Genomic DNA, 6,000 nt, shown 5'->3' on the forward strand with positions numbered 1-6,000 from the left:
CTGACTTCAGAGTACTGGGCAATAGGTAAGGCAGGTGCTGTTACCACCACCAAAAGCAATGAATCAAAGGCACACCTCAGTCACTGTTTCTCCCATTTCCTGTTTGGCCTATAAATGTGGCAAATTAGATACTACCAGCTCCGTCTCTGATGTGCTGGCCAGAAAAGAGATGGGTGGATTGAGGAACTGGAGTTCTTCCTGACCCTTCCTGCCTACAATTCAGGTAATGCTGAAAGAAATCACACTGTCCCAAGTGCTTAGTGAGGGCAGGCAAGCACACTGCAGAGTAGCCCGTAAGAAGTAACTTGCATGCACATAAGCATTGACACAGGCAATTTCTCAAGTTGCATGGTGAACACAATAAAGAGATAAGGCCTGCAAACAGGAAATCATGTGTAAACGAGATGTCATGTAATACTACTGAATTCTTTAACGTGGGTATCCTGGCAAGGACTGGTCTATTATTTAAACATTTACAAACTCTGTTTTGTTTGCTATTCTGGATTAATAGTTGCTGCAGCTTTGAAAGGGTATTTTGGATGGCGTCCTCAGTGTAGTTACAAAATACAGTGGTTAAAAGAACCAAAAACAATCGGACGCCCATTTATTGTTAATAGTGAAATTTAACTGACCCTCTATTCCCCTTGTTACAACTGCCTTAGAGGGGAAGTGAATAAGCTCATCAGTATTCAAGTATTGCTAACAGGGAGGTCACCTTCTTCTGTTAAGCAACTCTCAATTTCAAACATTAAAACCTCGCAATTAGCAATTTGACAAGGACACCAAAGTACACAACTACTTTGCTCTGACTAAGGTGATGTTTTCTATAGCGTCATTCTACTTACAAAGCATGAGAAGAGTGATTCCTGTTAAGACACGGATCCTGCCTCCCATATACGTGCAAACTGTGGGATGCAAAGCAAGTGTCATGAAGGCGGAAGCCCAGGGGAGGATAAGCAGGGATCTGTAATTAGGTAGAGCAAGACAAAATTAAAAATTGCTCTAGGTTAGGATAAAGCCTTTTAGAAATTAGCAGAGGGTTGCTACTCTTTAGGATTCTTTTAATGACACTTTTTATCATGCTTGACTAAAACAGAGCAGTAGTAAGACCAAGAGACAGAACTAGCAATTGTAATAGTGAGTAACACTGTCTTTTGACAAGCTCAAAGTCTTTACTACCTCCTTTCTTCACAGTTCACCTTAGGGAACAGATCTGTGAGGTAGAAGATTCAGAACTGCAAAAAAAATTTTGCTTATTGCCACTGTAGACATTTATTGCACTGCTCCGAGTTTACTGTGTACACAGTAGGAGACTGGTTCTGTTACTATGCCAGTAGTTGCCAAATTCTGATTTGCAAGACCATACAAGCTGATGTACAGCTACCCGTAAGTAACAGTTTCATGTGCTGAAAGTGGCCCGTACCTCCAGAAGCATCCCATCAGTGTGCCAGATATGACTCCAGTACACAACAAGCTCTGCTGCAGGCTATCTGGTTGACCAGAAGAAAAATTCTTGAGAACCACATTTCCACAACAGTCACTTTCCCAATTCGATACGTAACACATTAAGATACAATCCACAATGTATTCAGAAATTGGTACTACCCTGAGAGTGACGGCAGGATGGAATAGCTTGTGTCTGGTTACCAAAATAATGATTCTACATTTCATTCTTTTGTTAGTATAAAAGCAGAAAAACCTCAAAGATTTTTTCTGTCTAACCTGCATCCTTGATCTCTAACTACAATAGCTGTCAGTGTACTGGATCCCAAAGGCCCCATGCTGAGTTTACTCAGTGCTTTTAAGCATGACACTTCAGCAAGGTAACTAGTCCTTTCTGGATACCATCATCTTCCCTTGAGTCAATGAGACTCAAAGGTGTTTTGCAGGAGCTGTTTGATGAACAGCTCAAACTAGTATGCCCTTTCCAAACACTCTTTTTCCCATAATTTGTCAATAGTATCCAAAAAGTTCAGGTAACCACAAAGAGACAAGTGTGTTCCAGTATGTGTTTGTTCAAGTGAAATAATATCTCTGATCATTTTTTACATAAAGGACTTTCACATGTTAATTCACAAAATGAAACTCATGAGTCACCTTTGCTTTGAAATGCTCCAGCAGCAATGAGCTTCGGAAAACAGATTTGCTGGGAGGAGGTAGCCATAGTGATAGCGGGGAGCAGCAGGATATGAAAACTCCAAAATCCATCAGAAATTAACAGGAAAACGAGGGGAATAAAATAAAGACAAAGCCCCTACAGGTCTTAAAAGGTGAAACTGAACATAAATTGTAACTTTATAAGCATCAGCAACCAAAAATAAGTATTGATCTAGCTGTCAACTTTCATGAACATGATAATGTTACAATCCTTCTCTTAAAAATAAATAGAAACCACCTTGCACATGCTCAGCAGAAACTCCAGCCTCAGCTGAGCAAAATTTTCTGCTGCTCCAGGGCAGCACAAGGGAGGCACAGAACCAAGCTGCTAAGGAGGGAGCAGTTGCAATCTGGTTACCCCTTCCGCAGTGCTGCCTCATGCGCAATGCTCCTGTCTGCCTTTGGAAGCTAGCAGGCCAGGGAGTGTGGAGGCAACTGGAGGCTAAGCTTTCATCCTATTTCAATACTCTGAGCACAGATGTGTTTGTTTCTTCACTAAGAAGATTTCATCCCTTTGATAAAAGGGTGGGATTTAAGAACAGGGAGAAATGGGAGACAAACAGATTATGGCCCTAATTGTGATGACTTATTATGCCCATTTAGAACCTAAAATTGTGGTTACTTATTTTGTCCACCTGTAACCTGATTTTCCAAACTTCTTGTTGTTACATAACCCTGTAGTACAGGTTTGACTGAGGATAGCTCCTCATCACTACTACTGCAGGTGTGAGTGGACTAGGTCCCAGGATCAAAACCACAGATACCCGGTGTGTAAGGAATACAAGGTGGGGAGAAAAATGACCAGCAAAGCCTGATTTGTTCTCACGCTGAGAGTAAGATTCAATTGTCTTAAAGGAGAATATTCTTTCTCTTCCTGAAATTCCTTGACTCCTCCACAGGACACCTTTCACCTTCAGCAACAAAAGCGTACACAAGGTGATGCTTCACTAGACAACTCCAACTTACTGAAGGAATCCTGTAGGGAAAACCAGCATGTGATCATGTCATTGAAGATTGCTTTGCAACAGCTTGGCTGTGTGAGAATACCAATGCTTTAAAATACTTACATTTTTTTCTTGTAAGATATAAACATGTTCACAACAATACAAGTTAAAAAACAAATGCCTCATAGACTTATGTAAAGCTAAAAGCCCAGGGAAGATAAATCACCTCATCCTGTCCTCTTACTTAGGCATCCTTTGGGAGCTTGGACTTGGTAATCCAGCACTCCTCTTTGGACCATTGAGCCAGAGCTTTCTGATGTTTCTCTTGTATTTAATCTGGGCAGCTCCTAGATGATTCTGAAATGTCATCTTGCAAGATCTCAGACCTAAAACTAAGGTAAAAAAAAAAAAAAAAAGCTCATCTCTTTGTTCTTGTTCACTTTCATTCCCTGTCTCCCATCCAATTTTGTTAACAATTGGTTTCTTGCTTCATGGCTGAAACCTCAGAGACTTAAGTGAGTTGTATTATTTTTAGATATCTTTGTGTGTCTTTTCAATGTGGTGAGATATAAGTAGGTCCTTGTCAAAGAATAAAATACAGCAAGTAGCTGGTTAGTGGTTTATCTCTGTAAAAGCCATGTAAATTTGCCACAATCATATTGACATTTAACCTGATCCTCTTCCTTGAATACATTGCAGAAGGAGCCATTACATCCAATTACTGATAAGATGAAGCCTGATTTATCATTGTCCTGTATCACTGGCCAAAGTATATGTTGTACAATGTTTCTACATCAGGGTGCCAGTATTTTAACCCACGTGCTATATTACTGCAAATTACTACACTGCTGCAAGGCACACTGAACTGAACTCACTTCTTGTATACAAAATCCAAAACCTGTTATTTGATTTGGTGGCATTTAAGCATTTATCTTGTGCTATCTGGCTTGACTTCTGAAAGAAGCCCAGAGAAGTCATGGACAGAAATCTCATTTGAAGTCAGTGTTATCTGGACATGCAGATCCTTGAGATTCTTGGAACACCTGACCTTTGTCAATTCTAAAGTTCTTAATCTGAATGCTTTAGGTAAAATTACTAGGTGCCTTTACTTAAAAAAGGAGCAGCGTAAGTAGTTAGAAGCATTGTGTTGCATGCAAAACTCCCCTCAATTTCCCTAGGCATAATACGATAGGCACGAACAGTTCTTTTACCTCACAGACTCTGTCCTTCTTCGGAAAGGTTCCATTCCTAGTGCAATTTCCTTAGTTAAGATACAAATGTTTAGTGAGGACAAGAGCTCCTCATTTTCCAAACAGTTGGCAAGTCAGTCTTTTCACATGAATTATCAGGTCAAGGTGAAGCTCAAATTGCCTTCCCTTCATAACATGCAGGACTGATCAAGTAGAGGTGGAGTGGAAGTTAACAAAAATCATAGCAAATTTAGAGACAAGACAAGCAGAATTGTACTGCAATTTTTTAATTACTTAGAAACCTCATATTAAACACCTCTATTTTTCAATGATAAGAACACAAATTACAGAATTAAATTACTTTGTTTTGGACTAAGGTGATGATATTAGTCAACCACATAATGAATTTTATACCAAATCCATGGGAATTTTATATCAAATATTCTACCTGTAAATCAGTCTTAGTTTACTGTATTACAATTAAATGCAACATTTAAAGGTAAAAAAAAGAGATGCTGTATTTCTATTATATAAACTACTTCATGCATTTTTGCTCAACTGAAAATTTATACAATTTCTTATTCAAAAATACTGCAAAGTAAATATTCTCTTTTCTATTTATATAAGGACATTTCTGCTGCAGATACATTTTTTGGTAATGATAGACGTGAAAAAAATTTACAATAGCAAAGAAATGTGATGCTTTGCTATTTAAAAAACTATTTGCTAAATTCTAGTCATAGAATAAACTACTGCAGGGCAGAAAATCTGCACTTTCGTTAGTTGTGTTTAGAATTTGGACGACTTTTGGCAATTAAACAACAACAAAGTGTGAGCTGAAAGAAAATATGAAAATCAGCACTGTGCTAACTTGAATAGACAAAGTTCAACAGCGATTAAAAAACCCAAACTGTCCAAGGGAGGTGACAAGAATATCAATGAAGAAGTCACATAGTGACTGTTTGAAAAAGCCATGAAAGGAAGCAAAAATCAAATCTCACTAGTTCCTGTATCTGTTTACTTTTAAATAATGAAGAAAATATCGCCTAAAATACTTGATGAATATAGCATACTGGTCAAACTAAAGAAATCTAAACCCAGGTCAGGTTGACCTGTGACCTCCAGTTAATAGAAAACAGACCTCACTTTGACTTCCTTTGAGTCAATATGGATAGCACCACCATGGATTTTTATAAGAGCCATACTGGGCTCCCACTTCAATCACCATAAAGCACAAAGCTACTGTGGGGTTAGTTTGTTGGTCACTATGTACTGAAATCTCCAATGCTGTAGAGACCTGACAAATTATCTGGCAGAGGATTTATGCCAAAAGTTTGAAACACAAGAAGAGAAAACCATGCTGCTTCAATGACAATTGGCATGTCACTGTAAGTATCCATAATTCTAAACACTCATGGCACTGGCAGATGTATTGGCTATGGCACTCATAGCACTGATGTGGTATGAGAGGAGGGCCTAGGAAACTTGCAGGTTGTTCAGATTGTTTTAAGGTTGATAGCATCTCTTAACATCTCCCTGTGCATATGACAGCAAAAATCTAGTTTATTCAGTTTTCTGTTTGGCTGGAGCTCTCTTAAACAGCCTTTGTCTCTTAGAGCTAAATGTATCTGTTGGTGTCTTCCTGAAGAGGTCACTTCCTTCTTTTCTCAGAATCATATCTCCTCTGAGAAATTCATGGAACTTCCTCA

The sequence above is a fragment of the Balearica regulorum genome, chromosome 11 (genome assembly GCF_011004875.1).
Source record: "Balearica regulorum gibbericeps isolate bBalReg1 chromosome 11, bBalReg1.pri, whole genome shotgun sequence".
In the NCBI taxonomy this organism is placed as follows: Eukaryota; Metazoa; Chordata; class Aves; order Gruiformes; family Gruidae; genus Balearica; species Balearica regulorum.